Below are 27,649 nucleotides of genomic sequence, written 5' to 3' on the forward strand. Positions count from 1 at the left end.
CTCCCATCCTGCTGGCTGCACCTGCGCAGTGGTCCATGGGACTTGTTACTCATGCAGGCATCACCTCGTAAACCTGCCCAGAGACCTCAGGTTTGAAAACAGTCACCCAGGTAGATTTACAGCACGATGTCTGTTTGACTGACAACTGCTGCCACTTTATGGGAATCCAGCACATCTGCATTATAAACCAGGAGCAATAGCTTGGGAAAACCTTTGCCTTTGCAGGATGCTTCAGCCCTACTCTCCATCTGGGAAGTAGTTCTTTCTGTCTGCTATCAACTACCTTAGGTGTGCTTTGGATGCAGTTTAGCTTCTCTTAGCATTGGTCGACTCAGTGGACACAGTGGCAGGACTGAGCATGCACAAAACCTGGCTCTAATGGAGAGCATTGTTATCATGATGCTGCTCTGGGGGAGAGAAGAGTCTTCTGGTTTTGTTTTTGTTCCAAATGAGTTATTTTGTGTTTCAGAAACCTCCCTAGGAAATCAGGAGAGAGAAAACAGAAATCTGGGAATGAGATCATGTGTCAGCCACAACAATAAACTGCTCTGGAAGAGAAAACTCTCTCCCAAACCTGTGTGAGGACAAAGACAGTAACAGATGGAGACAACTGAAGGACTGTGGGGGACCCGATGTACCCTATGGAAAATGCAAAGATTAAGTCTTAAGAAGCAATTCTGGAACCACCTGGATGGCCTGTTTACTAAGCATGGCAAGGACACAGCTATGCAGTTGAACCCTACACCAGCGTGCCCTGCCTGGGAAGCTTAGGACGAATAGTATCATGGTTCTCCTCTAAGGATGCTCAGGTGATGATGATCTCACTCTAGTTTTCAATGTTTCCTCCTTTTTCATGCTGGCATGTCATTGCTGGACCAAATACAGGAGCCTATGTGAAAGGTGAGTGTCTCATGGCACTAAGGAGGGAGACAGAATCTTGGGCAAGGTTCAAATCAGATAAATCATTCCAAGTCAAAAAAAAAAAAAAAGCTTAATCCCACCATTTCCCATCCTTCCCTTCCCTGAGCTGAGTCAGTGGTGGCACCATTTCTTGGGGAGGGTCTGCAGAAGAGCAAAGTCATGACTACTTGCCTACATAAGAGAAAGAGGCAGTGGCAAACAAGCCAGCATCAGAGTGAAAAGCCAATTCTAGCAGCATGAATGGAGTCTCCCACCACAAAAAGTGAGGTGTTTAGATCCGCTGTGGTGGCTGCCAGTCATCTGGGGTAGGCTCCTAAGTAAATTCCTGCTCTGTGAACTCAGCATCAACAAGAAGTGAGGTTCTGTAGGATTTAAAGCCAGAAGGGAATCATTGAGATCCTCTGGTCTGATCACTGCGATTATAACACACATCTTTGGTTGTTACCCAGTAATTTTGGCCTGAAGCCCACTGGGGATGTTCTTGATGCAGTTGGGTATTTTTCAGAAGGATACATCCAATCTTGATTCAAAGTCTCTGAGTAATAGACCGTCAAAGGATCTGCATATGTTAGCAAGCCATATTTGTCTTTGCTGAAGGTGTGCATCTGATTTCCTGGCTGAAGACTTTACCATGCCTGTATCGACTTCCCTGGTTGGAAAGGTCAGACTTGAAGCATGGCTTGGCACTGGGGGACCAGCTAGCAAAACCCCTGTAGGCAGAGGACACCTTCCCCAGAAGGAAAACCACTGGAAAGAGCCAGCTCACACACAGGACCTCTGCCACTGGAGCCTCTAGGGCTGCACAGCAGCAGTCATAGAGGTGAGCAAATGGAGATGGATCAGAGAAGCACAGTCCAGTGCAGCTTCCCCAACAAGGCACCTAATTCCTACTGCCGGTATCTAGGGACCTGTGTGGGAAGCTGGATCACAAAATCATCCTGTAAAGGTAACTTCAGCTGCCTGGGAAGGAGATACTGCGACTTAAACTGGCTGAATGGGCTGTCTTTACTGATGCTGGCAGGAAATCAGAAGTGGGCAATGGGGTGGGATGAGTTGCCTATGAATGTGAGAAGGATGCCTCTACACCAGCTTCCAGGAAATAAATATCACTTACAGTGACCACAGTCTCTCTAGCAGTCTCTTAGGGCCTACAGACCCTAAGCGGGCTCTGTTTTGTCACCTGAGTGCTTATTCAGCAAGCCCACAAGCAAGTCTATTTACTGAGTCATTGGGTGTGCCTGTGTCCTTTGCTGCCAGGGTTATTGCCACCTGGTAATATTCAGGCTGCATCTTGAACCCATGAAGAAAGAAATCCTGACACTTCAAATAGTCACAACCTCAGCATGAACCAGACACAGCTCTAGCAGTCCCTAAATTGCAGGTGGTTGGAAGCTAGAGGATGCCAGGGAAATTATTAGCATGAGAAGATTCCTAGGCTCTCTTTGTGAGCATCCAATACTGGCTACACCAGAGCTGTGAGAGTGTGGACTCCTGGCCACGCTGCTCCTGGGAAACCCATGAACAAGTGTTTGTGTAGCAAAACTGGCTGATTAGGTCTATTAGCCTTCCTCTCTTTTCCATCTGAATGCATTGGTGGGAGGCAGGCGTTCTTTAATCTCTAGGGGTTATGTATTCTGCTTTTCCCACACACACACGAAAGCAAAACAAAAGAAACCTGAGCTTTTCCATGAAATCTTCTGTTTCCAAAACTTGGCACTCAGAGAAACTAACAAAAACTATTAGCCTTGCACTGAAATTTGAGTCAGGTTTCAAGGAATTTCTCTGAAATTCCTAGTGAGGAAGACTTAAATGGGAATTCTCTTGGGAAAGCTGCATGCTCTGGGGAGTTCAGCTGCTTCATGGCTCTGGGCAGCCAGGGAATTGTGATGAGAGAAGCTTTTTTGCAGACTCTACCCGCAGTGTCAGCTGGAATTGTGAGTTGCACAAGGCACTGATATGAATAATAATGCATGGGAAGACATTGCACAACACTTTCAGACCTCAAAGTCTCTGCAGTTCATGCCATTCATGGGCAAAGGATGGGTCCATTCCTTATTTTAGCTGGAGAGATGTATTTAACTGTGGCTACTGCATTGAAGGCAAAAACATGTGGCTGGGATGTTTCTGGGAGTTAGGTCATTCCCTGGTGCGGCTGGTGCATGGAGTGCTGCAGCTCCCAGGGGCCCAGCTGGCAGCATGCAGTTCCCTCAGAGCGTTTATCTATGTGCTGTGTTGGCCTTATAACATTCAGCTTTTATGGAGAACTTAGGAAAGGGAGAAGAGTATTTTAAGGGTGCTGCATGAAAATCTCATTTTCAGATGGAGAAACCAAGGCACACCATGAGTACCAGCTCAGGAGGACAGCAAGCCAGTCACATAGAGGAAGGACTAAATCTCATCAGGCTTTGTCTATTAGGAAACATCATTGCCCCAGTTCCAATAGCTAAGCTCTTCGTGGATGCCCAGAAAGTACTGGTTGTTGTTGCACTGTCTGTGTAATATGTCCTCCCAGGAAAACGCCGTTCATTTAAAATAGTGAGCCCCTTTTTAAACCACGGTTTGTGTTTTGAGAGCAGGTCAAATAGCAGACACTTTGATTAATGCAGCATCGAAGTATTGCAACAACAACCAACAAAATCACATGCCTGTGATGGGGTGGGAAAAGGTATAAAGGACAAACATTAAGGGCAATTCAACTTTGTGGGGAGGTGGGGAAACAAGCAGGAAAGATCATACCTAAACTGAAAGCCAAAGCCAATGCTTGCAATTGCCAAGGCATCAGCTAAAAGGAAAAAACAACTCAGCTTGCAGTAAAATCATGTATGAGTCATGATGGGCCAAGAACAAGTTTGCTTTCTTTTCCCCCTCATTGAACAGATGATGATTAAAAGATAAATCATGCTTGGAGTCAAATCGAGTGATTGGATTAAAGTTTAGCAGAGTATTTAGAGACTGTTTGGGAAGCAATGGAAAGCTAATTGAAAACTTACAATTGTGAGACCCTTGAACTCTCCAGCTCTTAATAAAACACTACTGCAAAGTACACAAGTGTTCCCTGTGGGAGAGATTCCTCTCCACAAGTGCTTTTATTCTTCAGGTATGTGGAAAAATGGTATTCATTTTCTCTGCAAGTTCACCAAAGGAAAGCGTGTTCATGATCGTAACTCAACTATTGCTCATGATGCAGTAACTCAATCTATTCAGCTCACTGAAAATCAGTGAAGCAAGACAAAGGAAAGTCACTTCCTTAAAAAATGAAATTTTAAACACTTCATTCTTTCAACTAGTCTTTGCTTTTCTGAGCAGCTGGGATTCCAGAGTGCCTGCCTTCCTGCAGTGGGCTGAAGTGACTCCGGAGCCTTAAGGACTATGTAAAAATTCCTTCTAGATGTGCTGTAGTAGGAAATGTCATGCTTTATTTGTCCTAATAATATAAGTGCATTCTGGAATCACCCCCAGTTCTTAGGGAATGTACCCAGCCTCCAGCTTCAAAGTATTGTCCTTCTTGATGGAAATACTAGTGAAACCCACAAATAATAAACTTCCTCATGTCCACACACACACGCATGAGCACACAGAAATGAAAAGCCTGGTTCTTCATTTGGCCTCTGTAACGAAGAACAGCTTTTTCTTGGTGAAGCTGCAGAAAGGCTGTAGTCAGGTCCATTTGCCCCCTTGTACTTACAGATTCTTTATCTGAATATTTACTGCCCTGAAGGAGAGGAGATCTTAGGCTGCAATAGGGCATTTTTCAGCCAGAGCCTGGTTGTGTGATGATCCCCATGTTCTGTCTTTCTCTCTGCCTTTTACTTGGTTGGTGGCCTTAACATGGCTCCTTTTAACTTTTCCACATAGGTCATGTGTCTTCAGCCTCCTGCCATTCCCTTTCCAGGGCTACGTTTCAGACCATATCATGTATTCACAGCAGAGCAAGCTGGTACCAGCAAGAGTCTAACTCAAGCGATTCCAACCTCTACATGAACTACCTCACCTTTCCTGAGGTAAGCATGGACATCCCCATAGTACATGGCTTTGTGCAACTTGGCTGTATCTGCTGTTGACAGATGAAGACAAGGCATGTGGGGTTAATGTTTTGAATAAATTCAAGTTATCAGCCCAGGTTAAAATCTGGTCTGTTGAAGAGTTCACCTTATTGCCTAACCATTGCCCCCCACCAGTGAAGGTTTCACTGAGTGCATTGTTCTTTAGCATCAGCATCTCATATGCAACAAGCAAAATGAACATATTAAAATAGACATAAAGCAAACCTTCTATTTGTGCTAATTAATGTTAATGCATACACCAAAATGAGAAGTTCACTATAATAGTATTGCTATGTGACATGCCCACAAAAGCTAGCCTAGCATTTGCTTTTTCTTAACAGCTGTAGTTTGCTCTTTATTAGAAAGCTTTATTATGTCTTAAAGTGATTAATGTGTTCTGGGAGGACTGGGTAATAAGTCAGCAGTCACAAACTATAGGACGCTCCTTGGTGGATTAAGGGAAGATGGATCAGGAAGATTAATATGTTTCTAGCCATTGCTGCAGATTCCGAGAAGTTTCGTCTCAGAGCTCAAGAATGTGGGATGGATGCAGCACTGGAGGGGACACTAAGTCTTGCCTAAGGTCAGTTGCATGCATGCGACTTCTCTGTGTGGATCTGCCAAGAACATGTTAAAGTGATGAACACTATAAAGATGCTTTGGGGGTGATGGTTCTTGCAGGGCATTGGAAAGAAGTGGGAAGGCATGTATTGTGATGCTTGAGATGACAACCATGTGAATGATCATCTTTCATTTGGGGAGCCTGTAGTTTACAATGATTTTTGGTCTGAAGTATGTTGGGAAGGTGCAGTGCAAAGATATGTGATCATGTCCCCTTGAATGTGGCTATACTGGCAAACCGAAACACTTCATACCCATGTTGGCTGGGTGATGTGACAGGCTTAATTAGCAGTCATTGGACTCAGTATGGTAGCAGTCTGAGAAGTGCTATGTGTTCCTTATAGTACAACATATTGCAGGTTTGCTGTGTCTGCTTCAGCCATGAACAGATGTTCACTCTGACTATTTTGTAGCAACAGGACGAGAGGTGATGGGTTTAAAATAAAACAGGGGAACTTCAGGTTACATATAAGGAAGAAGTTCTTCTCTGTGAGGGTGCTGAGGCGCTGGCACAGGGTGCCCAGAGGAGCTGTGGCTGTCCCATCCCTGGCAACGCTCAAGGCCAGGTTGGACACAGGGGCTTGGAGCAACTTGCTCTAGTGGAAGGTGTCCCTGCCTGTGGCAGAGGGTAGGAATCAGATGATCTTAAGGTCCTTTTCAGTCCAAATTGTTCTATGATTCTACTCTGACTTCTCTTGCTTGCAAAGATCTCCTCCCTTTGACTCTGTCCTGCAAAATCCAGCAGTAAGGGCAACCAGAGTGGGGTTTGCTGTGCAGCCTCTAGCTTCATGCTTTCATTTCCAGAACCATGGCATTTATTTAATGGTATCTATTGATTAGTGGTATCTATTGATACCACAGCTAAATAATTATTCAATCTCAAGGTGGAACATTTGAATTGACTGAGCTCGTAATGTCAAAGTTGCCTTGCATGGGAAAAATGTTCCTCCTTGCTGTGGGGAAATGAATACCGGGGGGAGCTTGATCTGGTCTAGAACAAAAAGGAAACCTACCCACTTTCTTCAGAACAGGCAGCTTTTCCTGAGCTTGGAGAATACCTCTGGTGCTCTGAACTAGTTAGCTGAATATGGACTGAGATGCTGCAGTGCTGTGTAAGAGCTGTAGCTGGGAGTAGCTTTGATGTCCCCTGTGTCTGAGGCCATGATACCTCATAACGTGGCATTTTATCAAATAATGTGTAGGTCTCTTTTCATTAGTACTGCTGGATTTGATGAGATAGGCTCTCTGGGTGCTTTGGCTCAGACCACGGTTTGTACTGGGTGTCATAAAAAAGGTATGCATGATTTCAGTCTCTCCTCCCCTTATAGGGGTCTCTCAAGCCTCTGCTTTAATGAAAGTAACAATAATTATACCAATAAGATGATATGTATTATCCTAAGGGTCTGTAATCTGAGTGGTAAGCCAGGAGCCTTTGTGTCCCCCTGAGAGCTCCTCTGTCAACTGCTCTTAATATTCCTGTGCTCTTTGCAACCATTATGGTTAGCAAACCTCCATGAGGGGAAAACTCCTCCAGCTACATGCAGAAAATAAGACCAAGAAGCTGAGCAAGACCACGTTATGTGGGATGTGGGAACACAGAGCCCTAGACGAATGCTAGGAGGACAGCACAAATGTCTTCCTCCTCTCCTTTGACAACATGTTTGATTACATGTTGCACAAACTTGATCTAGTTTGGTTTTCCCCTTTAAAGCATAAGGCAGATGTCTAATGAGGCTGCAGTGGGGTTCCAGCTAGTGTCCCTTGGCTGTATTTGAGATCTAAATCTCACAATCAATAATATTTATTTTGGAGGTAGTCAGGCACCTGAACAAAAGGGTGGATTTAGACTTTACTATGGGAGTGGTGGGACACTGGCACAGGTTGCCCAGGGAAGCTGTGGCTGCCCCATCCCTGGCAGTGTTCAAGGCCAGGTTGGACACAGGGGCTTGGAGCAACCTGCTCTAGTGAAAGGTGTCCCTGCCCGTGGCAGGGGTTGGAGCTGGATGAGCTTTAAGCTCCCTTCCAACCCAAGTCGCTCTATGGTTCTGTGATTCTATGAATTAAACCTGTTGGGCATCTCTGTGGAAAGCGAAACAAGCGGGACAAGAGTATTACAGGGGGTAATATGTGTTTGCCTTTGGGAGAGAAAAAATTCTCATAGCTGCAGGAGCATAGAGTTTGTGCTGTATTCATGTGAGCCCTTTGGGAAAGCAAAGCACGTGTACTGGCCATTTCCTCAAAGAAAATATTCTCTGGGAAAGCTAATAATTTTAGCAGGGATTCCTTTCTTCCTCTTGAGGAGAGTTAAATGAAGTTATGGGTCAGGGAGAGAGCATCTTACAACACAGGAAGAATTTCCGATGCTTGAATGTAGTCCCTTCATTGGAGAAGACCTGGTCAAACTGGCAGTCCAAAATGTTTCCTTTATTAAAGGTTTTATGGGTGCTTTTTGCTAGTTTGCAGAGGCTGTTAAGCCACTCTGAATTGGTAGGACTCAATAGATGGAACTGATAGAAAGCTTACGATTTTCCTCCCACAAAACCAAACTTCCCAGTTATTTCCTACATACTTGTCCAGGTTTCTTGATACAAATTCTGTGTAGTTTCCAGCTGTGAGTGGCATTTTCCTCCTTACAGATGATACAAGGGCTTTGCCATCTAGGCTGATGAAATGCCAGGACAAGTCTTGTATGCTGCGGTCCTTCTTCATTTGTATTCTCAAACCCACCCCAAATCCCTTTTCTTCTGAGATAAGAGACCGAAAGCTCTCTGAACAACTTGATTATGTTCAGACCTCCTCTGTGTAGGAAATGGGCAGCCAATAGCTCTCTTTTGGGCTGTAATTTCCTCACTCAGAAATCACCTTAAATCAGAATCGAAACTCGATGAGGAGCATACATTTGCAAGTGAAATTAATAACTGGTTGTTGAGTTTGTAGTTCCCTTGAATGAGGGAGCCCTTAAAAAGGCACTGGGTAAAAAAAAGGACTTATGGTGGTAACAGGGGCCAGAAGCTGAAACTAATCTTAATGAAAAAGGATATTCAACGAGCGGCTGCAGGGCTGTAAAGTCTGCCTGCTCAGATCTCCATTGGACCATGCTGCTTTGCGTCCCCATTTTTGAAAGCCTTATTTCCTGAGAGATTGCATGATTATTATTTTTTAATCTAAAATGTATGGCTGAAAGAAAAAGCATTCAAAAAAACCCAAAACCCAACTGGCAATGCAAATGGGATCATTGAGCGGTCTCCTGGAAATGCTGTACGTTGTGTTGCCCAAAACGTGGCATTTATGGAAGTGACCAGCAGGGAGGAAACAGAATTGTTCTCATGGCCAGTGTCAACTTGGATCATCAGGCGACACCGCAGATCTGGCAACTCTGATGGAAAAGAGAGGCTTTCCAGTCCGGTACAATCCCGCTTCACAGCGTCAGCCCTTGCGTAGGTTGGGTTTGGTGAGGATCAACAGCTGGGTGGGACAGCATTGTATAAATCTGGCTCTTTCTTGTCTCAGATTAATGATCTTCAAATATGGTTTTCAAGAACACAGACTCACTCACACGTAAATAAAAAACAGAGGGAAGCTTTTAAAAGACTCAGATGCTTGGTATTCCAAGCAACATTAATGCAATGCCTTGCGAAGACATCCCGTTGAGTGAGAATAGAGTGGTCCTTCTCCACCTTACCTTTTCCCTAACGTATCTCTCTGAAGGGATTCAAAGCTGCTTTTCACACTGAGCTCTTGATCCCAGTTTCCTGGCTCTGACTAAATATTTAGCCTTCATTTAGCAGGATCCTGCAAAAGACAGGTGCCTTTGGATAGTGGTACAACCTGCCCAAGGTCTGAACCAACCCCTGGAGTGGTCTTTCTATCAACAGGTGAAAACTAAGCCAGTTTCTTTGACTTAACTTAGCTGCTGTAGGGAAGCACCCATAGCTGGGAAGGATGGACCCAGGTCTGAGCAACTGTGGTCCAGGAGAATGCACCCATGCAGAGGTGCAGCAGGCTGAATCTTGCACAGCCAAGGTAAAGAAGATGAAGCTGTTGTCACATGGCCCCTCTTTCATTTAATAATTCATGAGCCTTTGCTGAAACAACCCCACCTGGTCTGGTCAGGCCGTGCCAGCACCACAGGCCAAGATTCAATGAAGTTGTTGTTTCCAATTAAAAGCAAGCGTACTACAGCTATAGAAACTAAGAAGCCCACATCTTGGCAAAGGATGGGCTTGAACGCCATTTCAATGCAGTAACAATGTTAAAGCTCCATCCTGTTCCCATTGAAGTTGGTGGCAAAGCTCCCATTGACCTCAGTGGGAGTAGGATCAGGCCCCCATATGTAAACACGGATGGGATGGATCTGCCAGGGTCTTACTCCTGGTCTGGGGTCTGTGGATGTCAGCAGTGCTTCCACTGAGGCAATGTTAGTGGAGCAGTGGCGTGGGTCAGGACTGGAATTGTGTCTAATCAGTGCCCCGTGGCTCTCCGTGCATTTATCAAGTGGAATTTCAGGCTGAAAACAAAGGGATTGAAAGGCTGAAAAACAAGGCAGGAATGTGCACTTGGCAGCTCTGCTAGCCAGATGTTTATTTCTTTTTCCTTACTCTTAACAATGACTAAAAAACTCGTGAACAGTCTCAAGCCCAGCACAAGGTCAGCTTGAAACTAGGTAAGAGGTGTCGCAACAAGGCGGAACGAACATCTGGGAATGGAAAATGTTAATTTATACCAGGATCCAGTCCTGTGGCTCAGAAAACACAGCCGAACCTTCAGAAGGCTGGGTACATGCGTGCTTTCCCTTCCTAGAGCAAGCCCCATCGCTCGTGCGAAGCTCGCATGGAAGTTTGCAATATTCCCTTTGCGCTGTTGTGTGAACTGCTTCCAAGAGCAGTTCGGCTGTTGTGCTGGAGTCAGAGCAGAAAGAAGCCAATATTAAAGCAAATATACACATCCATATAAATATATGCACCCATTTCCTGGGCAATACATCCCTAAATGATGAAGCAGCAAGTTGTACGTTGTAGTTCATGGATCTTTCAAGAGAGAGAATAGCCCTTGTAGAGGTAGTCTTATTTCATTACGTTGCAAAAGTTGCCTTTCTGAAGAATCCCTACTTGCTTTTTGATAAAACCAATCCAAAAAACCAGGAAAATTACTGGGTGTGAAGCAGCAATATAATGCCCTAAGGCTGCAGAACAGTAAATTGAATCTCTGGGCTCTCTGCTGTGTCGCCCCTGACAATATGAACTTCTGCAGCATCTCCCAAAGACTGTTCCCAGGACCAGCATCCTTTCACAGAAGAGCACCTCATTAATCAGTCTGCAGAATATCACAGCAAAGTAGATAAATTAAAAGAAAAAAAGAAAAAGGAAGAAAAAATAAAAGATTATTAATTTTTATTAGTTGGGAAACTAAGCCAAAGAGGTAGAAGTGACTCATTCATAACTTATTCATTAATGATAGGATTAAGACCTGAGCTCTTGTTATCTGACCAACTGGCTTATTTTCAGATCACATCTGTCTAGTAGTGACTCCACAGCCAAGCAGAACGCTTGGCAAGGAGGCAGCATTTTACTAAACTGGTGTGTTTGAGATTGTGATTGCCTGACCTTACTCTTACTTAAATCAATATGGAAAACAAATCACCTCTTGACAGCGTACTATCAGGTACAACCATTTTCTCGTCGAAAAGAAATCAGATCTATTTAAGCTTGAGTTCTATAGAAGCACTTCCTTGGGCTTTATGAGCAGTGGGTGAGTGAATCAGTTTGGTTTAGGTTTGTAAGAAAATAGTACTATCAACAGGGTTAGGATTAGAGTTAGGGCCAGCAGGTATGCATCAATGCAACTCATGATAGCCATGCAGTTTAATATGTGTGAGCTTGGCTTTAGTTAATTTAGTTAATTGGCTTTAGTTAATTTAGTTAATTTAGTTAATCTGTGAGTAAAACTGGACTGCACTGCCTGAGGCTAACCCTGGACAAAATCAAGCTCTAGTCTCCCAAATGATATGCTATGAGGGCAGTTTCAAAGTGGCAGGAGCCTGGAGTATGCTTTAACGATAGCAACAAATCCCAGCAGCTCTTGGAAGGAGAGGAGGAAACTGTATTATGAAGTAATTTCTTCCTGAACATCCAGTAGCTTGCAGGTCTGCTTAGAGTGTAGAGCTGGGAAAACCTGCCTCACCACAGGTACTGGAGCTCGCACAAAGAAAGGTTTCTTATCAGACCTCTCATGTGCCTTTTCACTTCTGAGCTGATTCCTCTCTGTCTTCAGTGTAACAGGCATGTGGAGTATCATGGACTCTCCTTATGCCACCTACTGGGCTCAGAGACGTAACTAACGCGTCCAGTGAAGAGCAGCTGTTGCCTGGACCAGTTCAATACACAGAAGTATAACAGAAAAAAAAATCATTCTAGAAGAGTTCCTGTGCAAGAGTTACTCCATTTTCATCCATGATCCAGCAGGATGTTGGATGTGCCTCCAACCTGGAAAAGCATTTGCCTTGTGATGTACCCAAGCCTGTCCGTCCTTGTGGCTGAAGCAGCATGTTTCCTCAGCCTGTCAGCACTGACTAATGCCCTCAGCACTGCCTAGTGCCATCGAGCAAGTGCATTTAATGCACTTTGAAAGGGATCCCTTTCTCTTGCAATTAGAGCACTTTGCAATCTAAGCTGGATGTCTCGATGGTGGAATGTGCAGGAGAGGTACAGGCTTGGTTTTGTTCTGTGTTTGGGAGGAACACCCTCCAATGCTGAGGCTATAATCCTCCCTCCTCTTTCTGCTCGCCAGATCTCTGTCTCTCTTCAGAACCATATTGAAAAGAAATCTTTGTTTATGGAGTTTCTGAAAGCTTCAGGTTTGTTTTCCTCCCTCCTCCCTCCTGCCAACAGTGGAAGTGCCAAAACATAAAAAAAAAGAGGCATTTCTCTTGGAGTTGCCGGCCATGGCTGGAAGAAAGAGTGCAAGAAATATGAGGAGAAATCTGCTCCTGATCTTCCCAGCACAGCCTTGCAGAGTGGAGGGATGCGGAGAGTTCAGCAAAGCATCTGGGCTGCTGGATGCCAACGCAGCCTGTTTTCCAGCTGGGGATGGGTCATTACTCCTTTCGATAAGGACAGTGGCACGCAAAGGCGAAGCCAGAGGGAGGACTGCTGGATGCTCCAGAGGTGGTAGCCATCTGCTTGCAGATCTTCTGCATGTAGAAGCATTGGTTCAGTCTGTATTTAGCACAGATGTTAAAGGCAAAACCTTCAGATCCATGTTACGGGCCGCTTAAGTGGCTCTGCGGGCTTCAGTGTTGGGCTGCCTTGCTGCTGCAGTGTGTGGTCTTAACCAAGCCCCCTTCTGCCACCTGGTTAAAATGTTTCACCATGCTCAAAACCTGCTTTGGATGCAAAGCTTCATTGCTCCTTTGAAGATCTGAGGAATGGGAGAGACCCAGAAAACAAGTTTGATTCCGCCTTAATGGGCTTCCAGGTGGAGTTAAGCCTCCTTGTTCCTGAAGAGACATTGGTGGGAGCCAGTGAGACATCCAAGGAAAAGTGTTGAGTCCTTCCAGGAGACTCATGGCTTAAGGACTTAAAAGGGTCAAAAAAAGAGATGAGATTTTGTCAGTATGTTTCTTGTATATGCAGGAAGACAATGGGGACACTGTAAGCTGGTAGCAGCATGGTCTTCCTGTGTCTACCTGTTGCTGTGGGCAGCCAGGAGGTGAATGCATTTCTCTGTGTGAATCTTTACTCGATCTCACTCTATCTCCTATTACTATTATCTCATTTTATGGCTTTCCTTGGCTGCAATCCCAGTATGATTCTTTTGAAGAGATCTTCAAGTAAACTGAGGCAGGGGCACCATCTTTAGAGGTGGATGTCTGGAGGGATTTGCTCTGTTTTATTCCCTTGCAGTATTAAGAACTGTCAGGGTTGGGCTTCTGCTTTTCTTCCTTTGCCAGCCAACTCTCCTGCTACCTGCCCCACTGGAGAAAGAGGTTGTTATCTTTAAGCCATCACTCAGAAGGCTCAGAAAGTCATGGGTCAAGGCCTAGATCACCTTCTCTTCTTAACCCGTAACTTCACTTAACAAGTAACTTCACTGAGCTGTACCCTTGCAAGCTCCAAACACTGTGGAAGAAGAAGGGTGAAAAGTTCAGCAAAACACAATCCATTTTACAGCAGACCTGCAAAGCACAAATATTAATACCAATAAAACAGGGAGGGGGTGATAGGGGACTTAAGTTGCCAGTGGCTGACACACCTTCAAATACTTAAACTGTGAGCAAGGCTTTTAATCCACACGCAATAAACTGCCCTACTTCCAGCATCAGAAGAAAAGTGCTTTTTTTTTTAAGTTAGATTATCACCAAAAAAAAGCCAAAACCCAAAAGAAAATCAAAACCCCCCAAACTTGACATTGCTGAGCTTTCCTGTAAACAATCAGTCCGGATATATTTTATGATGTGATTTATAGAGAGTTTGTTTCTTAAGACTCAAAGCAACATTGCTATTAAAGTATAAAAGATGCATGTTTTGGTGGTGGATGAATGCCATTGCCTTTTTCCCTAGCAGGGAACCTGCTGAGTGGGTTTACGCCACTTGGAAAGATTAATTCTTCATGTGTGGGCATTCATTGGCAGCCTTAAAGCAGCACAGATTCCAATGCCATCATTCTTCTGGTCAAGGGTAACACCACAGCAGCTACTCAAGCTAAAAGATTAATTAATGAGTTGCAAGACAAGGGGAATGTGCTTCCTTGGAATTCCAGCACCAGTTTTGCTGATTCTTTCTTCTGCAGACATTTTCACATCACTTTCGCAGCACAGATTTAGTGTTACTGTTCTCTGTTCAAGTCATGGAACAGATTAGATAATCCCTAGGCCTTTTCCACCTCTAACACTTGTGGTTCTGGTTAAATAGCTGTCAAGTTCTGAATTTAAAAGAGCAGAACAAGCCAAGGCTTTTGAGGTTCTGCTGGGAGGATTACAACTTGTAACACATTTCATATCCTTCCAAAAGTGCCTGCACTTCTGGTTTTCCGGACAAAAAGTGTTATTCAGCTTTCTGCAGAACTTCTTTGTAGTTCACCACACGATCCAACTTTTCTTTCTGCATGAAGATACCACTAGCCTGCTCTGGCTGGCTTCAGAGGAAATCAACCCTCCCTTTCATTGTTTCTGACTGAAGATGTTTGCCTGTTGCTGGAACAAAACAAATTTCCTTACACTAAAATATTGCATCTGCCAATTCACTTTTAAATGTGGCTCTTGGAATTTATAGAAGAGTAAAAGGTCCCAGGGAAGTGAATTGTTGTCTTGTAACCTTGCCAAGTCTACATAAAAGAGCTGATAGGTCTTTGGCCTACTTGCTTTTATTATGATCTATAGGCTGCATATAAATGTTGTCTCTCGGATAGTGCAGTTTAGGGCTGTGGAGTTTTCAAAGTAGGTTAAGGAGCTTTTCACTTCCAAATCATTTCTCTGAACTTGGTTGGCTGCTGCTTTTTGTAGTGAGTCATCACAGTGAAGAAGCAAGTGATTTATGGTGTTAATGTAAATGCCAAGGAGTTACCAGGGTATGAGATATACACATTGGCAAAATATCACTGAATACAACAGGGTTGCACCAACGTAGCTGGAGAACCTGGTCTCTCACCTGGAGAGTCTCTCTGGGTGGAAATGATAGGGGGTTACAGGATGGACAATTTCTCTTCCCTTGACTTCCAAAAGATGTCCTATTTTGGTCTGCCTTCTGCTGGGGCCCAAGTAATAGCCAACAGAGCATTGCAATGAACCAAGAAGCCATGTCAGGTCCTTTCCAACTCTAGCTACGATTCTATGTCATGATGGTGCTGTTTGGTACTAGAACACAAGTATGACTTCTCAGAGGTCTGATCAACAGACTTGCCATTGGCCAAGTGTTGAAGTTTTTATTATCTGGGTCTTTCTTCCTCTCCTGGTGTTGTTTACAGCAAAGGAATTTCAGCCTTGTCCTTTTGAGAGCATTCTTTCTGCTATTAGATCTTTGCACAGCTTTAATAGCACTGGTTGCTCCTCCTTATGTATATCATCTCTGATGTTAGAGCCTAGCTGCACTAGGTACACTATAAACACTCCATTGGTGCAAAAGATATGTGTCTTCATTCCTTGGGAAGGAGAATGTGACAGAAAATTCATACCTGGGAGAGAAGCAGTCGCTTTTTTGAAACAAGAAGTCTGATATCTTTGTAGGTTTGAGCTTGGACTCTACTTAGAGACTATGAATTTGGTGGAAATAGAATGGGTTGCCCTATTGTAGGGATGTGGCTTTAGAAAGCTCTTGTGGTCAGATCTTTCTCTTCTATAAGGAAAACCTTGAAGAATTTGCTGGTGAGCCTTGGTCTTTGAAATTGTGCATGTCTGGGGGAGGCTTATTTGCTTGGTATCTGGATTTGAGGTTGTTAATGCACCAGAGGCTGTAGCCAGGCAGAGAGTGTGGTTTTGGGGAAGAAGAGGTTGTGGGTTTTGTGTTAGCAATATGCCATATTAATCTACGTGGAACATATTAATATTAATTATACTATTTGTATTATATTCTGCTATCATTCTTCTTTAGCATTGCTGTGAGCAGTCTGTTTGCTTGCAGTATAAGTACATGCTGTTTGGTTCTGATGGGACTGTTTTTTAGTAAGTAGCCTGTGTCTGTTGTGAAAATGGGACTCTACATGTTTTTTTTTCCTGTTCTCTGGGTGATCAGGGTGTAATGTGTTGGGAATCAGGAATATCTGGGGACAATGTGGGAAAGAGGCTTGCATACGTGACAGCATAATCCATATGCTTGCTTTAGTTTCTAGATCACCTAAACTTGCAAGAACCATGTTCTGAGTGACCCTTGGACAATCTGGACCATATTTCTATGCAGTCATAGATGTCCACCTAGCTTTGGCTGCAAATCAGAGTAGCTCAGGACACTTAGCATAACAGGAAACAGATTTGGGAGACACCAGTTCACAGACCTTAATGGTGGACCTATGAGATATTCACAGCACTTCTCCCTCCCATCTCCATCACAACAATTACAATTCTGATTCTTCTCCTAGACCAGACCTGGGTTCTCATTCAGAATAAGGAGTTGGTTTCTCAGTTTTGTGCAAAAGCCCACGATTGTCTTTCTCAAAATGAAAGCTTTGAAATGGGGTGGATATCCTGGCTAATTCTGTAAGTATATTTGTGTTCTATGAATCAGATCTTCTCTGAAGCTGAGACCCTCTTTTGTGTCTCAAAAGATCCTATGATGGGAAAACGTAGACTTTCCAGACTTCTAATGTGAGTGAAACTGTATTCTTGTTACTCAGAAGGAATGTATTGCAGAAACTGAAAGTTAAATTATAAGGATATTAACATTTTGGGATTATAAACACAGCAGATGTTTCTCTTACAGCCAGTTTGCATGCCACTGCTCTGTAATTTTAATAACAGAGAGAATGCATATGTAGCTTAGCTGCAAAGTTGCCTCATGCTCCCTCATCTCCAGAGGTGTTTGGCATCAGTTTAACTCTCTTCCTGCTGAAAGCAATGGCAGCACAAAACTGCTTCTACCCTGCATTTCCTTGCTTATATTCTGATAAAGATGTTTTTTTCATTGACTTCAAGGAATGATGCTGATTTGTTGCTTGGCCAGAAAGAATTGGCTTCTTCCTTCATGCTTTTTTTCAACAATCCACATGCATCACAGGGGTGGAGGAAAAATAATTGGCCTATAACTTTGCACAGCTCAGGGAAAGCATACAATTAGCATTGCTGCAAATTGCTCCTGGCTGAAACTGGGGGGGTTACAAGTAGAAAAGCCAAAGAACCTTTAAAGTAGGAACATTTCCCTGTTTGCCTGGAGGATGTTTATGATCTTAAGCCATCAGTTGTATCTCTGTGTCTTGTTTTCATAATGGAGCATCTCTTGAGATTTCTTCCATTGGCATTGTCAGTGTTAGCACGGGAAACATCAAAGCAAAGCGAGATAACTGGCAAGTGGCATGGCAGCATGAGTAAAAGGTGAACACTCAGTGAAATGGGGCCTGCAGGTTGTATGTTCCACATCAAATGCAAGCTCTCCTGAGCTTTAAAACCAGAGCACCATAAAACTCTAGGTGACTCCCTTAATGAGTTTAAAAATCATTCTCCCAGGCTTGCTCCCCGTTGTTCAGGCAGCCTCTCACCTGCGATGGAGAGAAGCAGCAGGCTGCAAGGAAGGAGTGAGAGGGGAGAGCAGACACAGAGCAGGAAGGAGACAGAGGCAGCTGGCAGTCCCACAGGATAACGTAATTGCTCCGGGGCCAAGGGCCAGGTGCAACGTTCAAAGGAGGCTGAGGAGGGAGGTGCCCAAATCTCATGTAAAATCATTGCAAAATGGGCTATTATTTGCTTTAGGCTTCCATGCTTTGCAGTAATCGCTGTGTGGAGGAGAAAAGGAGTGTAGCTATCTTGGGCACTAAACAGGGAGATGGTATTTCAACCTTCTCTCTCTTGAGCAGCTTGGTGAGCCCAGCTCTTTCCTTTGCAAGCCTAGTTTTGTTCCATGTGTCCAAAGCGGTTCGATTGGCAGGGATCATGCACAAAAGGAGCAGCTCATTTGAGACACAGAGCCAGCTTGAACAGAGGCTTGTATGGGCTTCTTGAGGCCAAGGGGCTGGGAAAAAAGCAGTCCCAAGGGGTCCAAATTGTGTATTCACTCAGCTCTCCGTTTGTACCCCGATGTGGTGGGAAGTGTCCAATCCTGACTCACCCCATGGCAGGGAATAAACCATACCCTAACCTTGACCTGTTTCCTTGTGTCACTATAATACACCCTAGAACAGTTGTAATGTCCCTTGTTCTCAATGAATGCTGCCAAAGGTCTCCCAAGAACAAGGAGAGCCAAGATGTATTTCTAACAGAAACAGAGAACTGAGGACCTGCTTACAGCTGGAGTGGGCTGCCAGGCCAGATGTACCTGAATGCTTTTATACTAGTGAAAAGCATCACAAAGTGTAACTATTTTCCCCTTCCTTTAGTTTGTTTTCTCTCCTCTGCTTAGGAGCACTTCACAGGCAAAAGATTGTGTGTCTCTGGGGAATGAGGTAGAAGAGCTAGCAAGGTCTGAAGTGGTATGCTAAGTGTTGGGAGGATGGGAATAGATGTGGCACTCTTCATTCCACTGCCCCAGTAAATGCTAGCTGTGAGGAAGAGGGTTTATGACCAAATTAGTTTGGGAGTGTGAGCAAGCAAACACTGAGTGCAGGAGTTCCTGGACATTCAGTGGGTTGGACGTGATGCCAATGACAGGTACTCACTGCTCTGCATAAAGAATGAGAGTGGTGTAATTGGCACAAAGGAACAAGTGTTAAAATCCCAAAGGCATGATCCTAAACCAGCCATGGCCACTTAAAAATCAAATCCCAACCACTCTCAGAAGCATTTCTCCCCTTGCAGCTCTGCTCAGGGCTTCCCTGGACAAGAGCAGCCTCGCATTGTCTCCTTCCATGGATACCTAACTGGGACTTTTCAGAGCAGCCAGACCATGACAGAGCAATTTACTGCTGACTTTGCCTAGGAAATGAGAACCATGCCCCTGTGAGATGGGTCTGCTCTGCTCCTGCTGCAGCTCTGGGGACACGGGTAGAAGAGGAAGGAGCTCCTGCAAAGCACATTAAAATAGGGGTTGAAACTGGATGATCTTAAGGTCCGTTCCAATCCAAACCATTCTATGATGTGTGCAAGAGTTATGGCATTGCCTTGAAGCAGGCAGGAGGTACTTAAAAGGTCATTATAGGGAGCAATAGCCCCTGCATAAGGGAAGGAATATGGCCTTAAAGAGAGGGCTGTCCACTGGCAGCATTACTTGCAATGTAATGGCAATGACCAGGGCAGCTTTTTCAGATATGACTGCCTTGTGCTGCAATGTGAGTCCTTTGGGGGACTATGTCTGCAAACGAATGCAAGTGGAGGATCACAGTCTCCACAGAAGGAAGGCAGGCAGATGGAGCTGTCTGATAGTTGTAGAGGCATCTTCCTGTGTGATCTCCTTGTGTGTTGGATCTACGTAGCAGAGGTTGAGAGGCTGCTCATATCAGAAAGCAGGAAGATGTGGAAGAAGCTGGGGCATCAGTTGGAGTCAGAGCATCTCACAGCGTGCCTCATTTCATACTTGTATATGAAGATTAGGCACATTAGAGCACTTAATTCCATATTTTTAATTGGGGTAGGATTCCCATCAAGCCTTTCTTTTTTTCCACCTGCCTTTTATTTCATTTCTGGCTCTTTATGGCCTCCCTTTCCAGCTGCTTACTATTATCACCTACAATTCTAATCCCTCCTTAACTGCTCACATAATCACCCCTTTATTTGGCAACCTGGATTCATACCCTTTGATCTACAGGTTATCCTTGTATTTCCTGATTTTAGTTTGTTCTAGGGCACCCAGTGGTTTCCAACATCCTGGGATCCTTGCTTACTTTAGCCTATCCTTCTTTGCCACAGCATGGGAACAAAGTACATGTAATTGACCTTCACCTCTTTGCTAAGAGATGGGCTGCAGTTTTCATGACCAAAGGGTCGTTTGAATTTGGTGAATCCCCTCTCATAGGTTATGAACAGGCTGCAGTGACAGTTCTGCTTTAGTTGCTGGCTTTCTTCTTACCACTTCAGTTGTGCAAATACATGGAGTGATCTGAAACTCACTCCAAAGTAACTTGGTGAACATAGGCCACATTCCCATAAAGGCAGAAGGAAAGCTAGGATCAACTGCCTGCCACCTAGGATCTGGGCAAGTGGGGCTGAGGTTTGGAGGATTTTCTGAGTGTTTTATACAGCAGAGCTGCTACCCCTTGTTGCCAGTGAAAATCTCTTGCTTTTTACAGCTTCCTCACTTGCTTCTTTGTCTGCATGGCTTCTACTGGGGAAGTTACCAAATCAACACACTGGATCTTTTACTTGCTATCTACCCTCTCACATGAGAGGCTGGTGAGTTGATTGTTCACATTTTCCTGGTCATATCTTCCCTTGCTTTTTCTAGCCAGTGGCTACTTGCCAAAAGGACCTTTTTAATAGCTAAATAATGGAACTGTTGCAGTTGGAGCTGCCTCAAAATCTCAGTGAGTTTTAAAGGCGGAACCTTAAGGCAATAGGGGAATAATAAGATATCATTTGAGGCCAAATGAAAATCTGTGGAATCATGAAGTTATTTGTCCTTCTCCACCCTGCAACCAATTCCTAAAATGGTCTCTCTTAAACTAAACTGAACCCCCATGTTTATAACCAACCTTCTTGACACTGTGAATGCCCATGAAATGGTGTAGCAAGCCTCATGTTTACGGCTGGAAAGAGATTAATGCAAATGGTGGGAGAGAGTTTGAAACTGGAGAGACAGCATCACCCTGATCAGGTCTTTTACTAGAAGCCTGGAGGGCTGGGGAGGAGCAGGCAGGTTGGCCCATTTCTTTTATGTGAACAAGGGAACATGAGCTCCAAGTAGGGTAGATGGTCAAGTGATGCTGGTTTGGGATCTGGGAGATCCCAGGTCACACTGTAGCTCTTCTAGAGACTTACTAGTGCGAATTTAGGCTAGTATCCAAGATATGACAATTAAAAATACTATTCATGTGAGTAACTTGCACCCAGTGGAGCAGGGTCACCCACCACTCATGAGAGTCTGTTCTGGGCCCCTTCAGCTCCTTTAAAAGAAAAGGAAGAAAAGAGAGAGAAAATACAAATGCAGCAGGGACACTGAATTTCCAGGCTTACAGCCTCTCATGGCTTTTAAATGGTTCTTACTGCTTTACTTCCTCTTCAAATGCTTCAGGCAGCCTTAGAAAGTGGTGGCTGAAAGGGTCCAGCCACAGAGGCTGGCAGTGATTCACTGTGTGCACTTTTCCAGTTTGGATGTAAAAAAAGGTGTTTGACTTTTTAACAGGGCATGTCTGCCTATGGCCAGCTCCCTGCAGGAAGCCAGGACCGGGTGTCCAAGCCCTTTCGCCATAACTAATGTGGATTCAACTAACCGTATCTGCTGTCAGTTGCATCTGTCCAGCTGTTATGCTGAAATCAGTGCTATTTTTCTTGTTGTAAGTTTAGGTTAACACTGAAGTCCAGCATATTTGACTTGTACCAGCTGATGTGTGGGCAGGTTTCGGACATCCTTACACTGATTATATCAATGAGTAGTTGTCTGCTGTACCTATGTAGGGCTTTGTTAACTTGGTCCTAAATGTGGGGTTTGCTTTTGCTACACAGTGGAGCTAAACTGAAGTCAGCAGAGAGCAGGAGGGAGGTAAAGCTCTTTTGGCTTTATGTGAGCATTACGTCAGGTCTGTATAAAGTAGGGCTTGATTTACCACTCATTAATGTCCATGCTAGTATCTGCTTTGGGTATAACTTGCACCCACCAGGTCTGGCTTCCCTCAGTGATGGATACACTGGCTGCAGCGATGCAACACGCTGCCTTGCAGCATCTGCAGCTTTTGAGGTTTTGTAAGCAAAATACAGAAAGAAAACTACAACCACTTGCCCTGTGCTGCAAAAGGAGGTTTCCTTGCTTTCTTGCAGTTCTTCACTCTGTTCAGTGACTACAATGCAAGCATTCACTGGACAGTCTCATCAAAGTGAACAGTGATCTTGTGCAAAGGGAAGGAAAATTATGCTTGAAAGGTGATTTGGAGCACATCAGGACTGTGAGAAATGAAGGCAGGAGCTAAGGGTCACTCTTGAATAGCCATGAAACTTACCCCCCGTTTTTCTCATGCTTCATCCATATGGTTCCAGTTTTACTCCTTCACAATTCTCACCTTGCAGCCCCAGCTCTGCCAGTCCCTTCCAATGGCAACAGCAACTGTCAGCATGCACTCAGGCATGTTAAAGTGAATAAAACCAGGTACATCCTCCTTTTTTTGTGGCAGTTGAAAGGAGGAGTGTGGGGGGAAGGCACTTAGTACAGGCTCTGTGAGAGCTTGGGAACAGGCAGCTTCATGTTTGTGGCACATGCTGAAGCTGTTTTCCCCTAGCAATGGGGTAGATAGCACCTGATGGACTGATGCTTGCTCTCTCAGTTTAGGTTTATACCCATTCTTTAACATCCCAGTAGCTGACAGTGCATGTGTGAGCACTCTGGTAGGACACCTGGTTACTTCACTGGGGAACTTGGATACAAACAGCTGGAGAAGCTGTCAGAGGGAGCCCTCCCCCAGGGATGAAATCTGACTGTGGCTGAGGTGCGCAGAGAAAATGGCATTTAGGCATCTGCTGGCACAATTGCTTCACTTCCCTGCCTCCCCTCCACATCCCCCCCAACCTGCAGTGGGTCTGGGTGACATCTGAAGCATATTGCTGTGAGGTTTGAAAACCCTTGGCACTGAGGGAAGTGCTGGGTGGAAGATAAAGCCAGCGGTACCTTTTCTTGTGGTGTGAGCCAAAGCCTATTGCAGGTTTGGGGTTCTTGGGCAAGGGTTTTGCAAGAGAACATGTTTTGCAATTTTGGTTTTAATTGTTTCCCCTGTAGACAAACATGCTTAGCTGGCTCACCACAGCATGTACCAAGAATTTGTTCTAGGACAGGATTAATTAATTACACTGTCAACGTGCTGGTTTTCCACCACAGTTCTGCTTCGTGGTCTCCTTGGGGAAAAAGGCATCTGCCCAGGGAAAAATATTTATGGTAATGGGCCGGCAGCAGTCTCCTTTTCCTCAGAAGTTACAATTATTTTAGGGAAGAAAAGATGCTTTGAACGCATTCACAAAGGTTTTAACCTCGAACTTTGTGGAAGTGGTCACAGTTTAGGAACCCCTGTGTATGCCAGCAGCAAAAGTCATTTTGGTTACCTTTTGCTCTGACTTGAGGCAAGACCCAGAGAGGTGACTGGAGAAAGTACTTGAAAGAAAACAGTAGAGGATGTTCAGCTTTGCTCATCCTTTCAAGTGACGTGGCTGAGAATAAACCAAGGCACAGGAAAAAGCAGTAGTCAGCGTCTGGGAGAGTGAAAAGCGTTGGGTCAGCAGGCAAGACTTGAATGGTATTGGCCAAGGAGTCATGAGAAGGACAGCATTTCTCTTTTTGTCGGTCAGACTCAAAGCCAAAAGCAGGACAGAGGAACTCTGAGTTTGTCTTGAGGCTTCTTCACCTCTGATAAGAGAAACTTGTTAGAGCAGTGGCAAGAGAACAGGCGCTGCAGTTCTCAGAAAGGAAGAATGGGCAGGAACAGAGGTGGGGGACCACTAGCTGTGCCTGGAGGACAAGCATGCGGCTCAGGATAGTGTCAGGCAGGGTGTTCATGCTACAGTCATTCCTCTCTTTCCTAAACTGGAGCCAGTGAGGGCTCCTGCTCAAAACATTCTCCAGCAGCTTGTGTCTTGACCTAAAGCTTTCCAATGTACCAAAGGGAGAGCCATGGGTGTCATCCCTGCTTGACTCTGTGAGGAACCAAGTGGGCTCCTCAGGAGAATGACACTTCACAGTCAAAAAGTGGTATGAAGAGGAAAGCAAGTCTCTGCTTTGCTCCTGCCTTCTTGTGTGACTGCAGGCAAGTCAGAGAGGGATTTTCCATACCACTCCTCATGTGCCTGCTTTCACTCCCTATGGAATAATTGGAATACTTTGGCTATTATCTTAAACTGAAGCTCTTTGCCTCTTCACAGTACTCTTGCTCCATGTCTGGACAGCTCCCAAGAACATGGATCCCCATTGGAGCTGTGGCTTCCCTGTGATTTTTCTCACTATCATGTGCAGCCAGGAGTGTCCTGGTTTTCTTCAGCTGTGCTGAGGAGGACAGGGTGCAGTTCAGGGTGCTTGTGGCTCGTGGTCCTGCTTGTATTTGGATCTGATACCGTGGGTAAGTGGGTCTCTGGGGATGCTACCTGTATTAGACCATTGTGCTAGAGTGCCCTAGATGTACAGATGTTGCATGCAAGTCTGGCTATGTTGTTGAGCCTGATAGATACCTGGTAGCAGCTGCCCCTACGATGGCGAGAGTGAAGGCTTGGAAATCTGGAATGAAAGGCTAAAAGTCACTAATTCTACCCAGTCTAAACTTTGCAGAGGGCAAAGAGGACATCTCAGAATCTTCTTGCAGCATTGGGTAGCTCTGCAGTGATTCAGCTTGCTGGACTTCTCCAGATTCTCCTCTGAAAATAGGTCCTTGGCATGATAAGTGCAATCTAAGTGCAATTAACACAACTGCTGCTAATAACTGGGTTTGTTACCTGTTGGGTTTTGATGGTCATTGTTATCTCTTTACCACCCTTCCTCCTCCATGTTTCTTTCCACATGTCTTGGACTATGAATGCCCTGGGGCTGGAACCCATTGTTGTGTTTGTACACCTTCTGCCACCTTGACTTAAGCTTCAAGGTATCGCCAACTACAGGTGGCAGATAATGGTTATCTGTTGACCAGAAGGGAGGAGGAAGGGCCACATTGAAAGTTTATTATTCTGTTGAGTTCCTCTTCCATATCCTAGAAGCTGTGGGGCAGCCATTAGAACAGCTTTCTTTAATCTATAGATCATCCAGTCCCAGTCTTCACCCAAGTTTCCCACTTCTTTTTCACTGCACATGCTCTTTAACTCAGCTCTTCTGAAGTCTACTCTCTTGTCACATGTGACTTGCATTAGCTCTAATGAGAGCTATCCATGCAAATCTCCCACTCAGCTAACAGTGACGGTTCCTGGTTGACAAGCTAATTTTGTCCACATGGAGAGATTTGCAATTAGATGGCTTTACAGCTCAGTAAAATTAAAACTTACAAAAAGAAGTTTAAAAACTTATTTGTGGACAACAGGCCTAGCACTTGCAAATGCTAACTGCTGCACAGGGATTGATGGCCCAGGAGAGACCTGTCAGTAGAGACAGGAAGAGTAATTAAGGGAGGAAGATCCTAAAGATGGCATTCAGAAATGCGCAGCATTACTCCTGCCTTTTTTAGGAACAGAAAACATCCAAGTATCTGTATATGGCAAATATCTTCCTTTATGGGTATGTTTGCAGGACCTGTTGCACCTTCTGCTACATGTCGTGTTGTAACGATCAGGCATTGTCCTTAGGGATCATAGAACCCCAGTTGGAAGGGACCTCAAGGATCACCTCATCCAGTCATTCATGGCACAGTATGACCTAGAGTAGATGCCCAACACCCTGTGTAGCCAAATAACAATGTAAAGATCCACTTCTCCCCCCAACTTGCTGAGATACCTCTCCATCTGGACTTAGCCAGGCCATGTTCTCCAGCCGTGCCCAGCACACCCAGCAGACATGCCCAGAGTGTAGCCAAGGACAAGAATCCCCATTCAGTGATAGTGTGTGAGATGCCAAACTGCTAGCAGGTTGGGAGTGAGAAAATGCAGCAGGAAAGCAGCCCAAATCTTACCACAAGCCCCCTATCACATTACTGTTGAGCCTGTGTGTTGCCATTACAGTGGCTGGCCCACCGAGTGTGTCTGAAAAGCCTGCTTGGTCCCTGACAAAGGAATGTTCCCAGACGTGCTGCAGAGACTTTGCCCACTGCGTGATGTGGGCAGCATTTGGTTCCCTTTATTCCAGAGATGAGCGTTTCACCCACGATTACTTGGACACATCGCAAAAACAGAAAGTATTACATTATGAAAGTCACTCATTTAGGAAAGTCATGCAAAAAGTCATGTAAAAATGTGAAATAAATACAAAAGAAACCCTGTATGAGATCCAGCTGCATGAAAATCCCCATAAATTGAGCGGATTTCAGCGCTGAGATGAAGTCATGCAATCAGGAAGGTTGCGATGCCTTGAGGAATGACACAGCCCAACATGCAGCCCACACATAGCTAGCTTGCCCTATGCCACTGCAACAGGCAAAGTGAAATCTTGCAACCAGCAGATTCTCCCAGCCTGAGCCCCTCCTGTCTCATCTTGGCTGCCTATAGCATGCAGGGCTGGGGATAAAACTGGACTTGAGGCAGGAGACCCTACATTCTTTGCACCCCCATCCTCTTTCCAGCAGAGGTATCCTTTCCTAGGTACCAAGAAGGGACTTTGCTGGTCTCCTGACATCTCAGGGAATCCCTCTGTGCCCCCACAGCACTTGGACTTACTGCAAGACCTATATTGTCTATCTTGTCTATACTGATGTATATTGCATTAAAATCAGTAAGGGATCAGCTTTGCTTTCATCTGCGTTTGCATCCCTGGTGATTCTGCATGATGTTTCTATGTGTCACCTCTTCAGGGAGGACTGAAGCACACGTTTAAAAGTGTGAAGTGAACCCTTTTCAGATATAAGATGCATCCAAGGCAATATGAAATCTATTTCATTCATCAGGATTAGTTGAGGGCCAGGATAATTGGGGTGCTGAACAGATTCCATCTCAGAGTGAAGCTGATAGTGCTGTTGTGGCAATGGTCTTCCTGAATGCGTCTGTATTTTCAACAGTACAGCTGGTCCCAGGCCTTTTTTCACTGCTGCTTTAGCCACAGGGCTGTAGACATTGCTACTGGTATTGCTCTTGAAATGCTATGACTGTCCTCACTCAGCCCTCATGTTTTGAATCACTGTTGCTTTGTGGGGTGAGAGGAAGTTGTTTTCCATCCCCTGGATACTATTAAGAACTGTCTGATTATTATTTCTCTGTTTCTTTTCAGACCTAAAATGCTGCGAGTAATGAATGTGCTAAACCTCATACCCCCAACAACCCAAGGAGACAGAACATCTATTTATACAAATACAAATTGTCCCCAGCATTCATGCAGCACTAGAAAGCTAACCCACAGCCCCAGAAATCGACCCTTTCCGTCTGAACTTGTGCTTGCAGCATAGGGAAGGGGATGTACTGACACAAAGCCACTGTATAAGGAGGTGCATGAAGGAGCAGCCAAGGCACTGCTGAACCTCTGCAGCATGGAAAGCCAGGAAGTGAATCAGTCCCATGGAGAGCTTAAAGGTAAAGTAAAAGGGGTGATGGGTTCAAACTGAAACAGGGAAAGTTCAGGCTAGGTATAAGGCAGAAGTTCTTCCCTGTGAGGGTGCTGAGGCGCTGGCACAGGGTGCCCAGAGAAGCTGTGGCTGCCCCATCGCTGGCAGTGTTCAAGGCCAGGCTGGACACAGGGGCT

The 27,649-nt window shown here is 44.9% G+C and overlaps 1 long non-coding RNA gene across 1 annotated transcript; it reads left to right on the forward strand.

Moving 5' to 3' along the window:
• The first annotated feature begins 487 nt into the window (after window positions 1-487).
• Window positions 488-27,649, forward strand: LOC133268642 (uncharacterized). Its single transcript, XR_009743133.1, has 4 exons — window positions 488-809; window positions 4,777-4,922; window positions 5,470-5,547; window positions 27,182-27,649. It is a non-coding gene; the product is annotated as an uncharacterized LOC133268642 (long non-coding RNA).

Source organism: Pezoporus flaviventris, unplaced genomic scaffold (genome assembly GCF_033815535.1).
Source record: "Pezoporus flaviventris isolate CSIRO_AGI_PZ_B2104156 unplaced genomic scaffold, CSIRO_AGI_Pfla_v1 ptg000001l, whole genome shotgun sequence".
Classification (NCBI taxonomy): domain Eukaryota; kingdom Metazoa; phylum Chordata; class Aves; order Psittaciformes; family Psittacidae; genus Pezoporus; species Pezoporus flaviventris.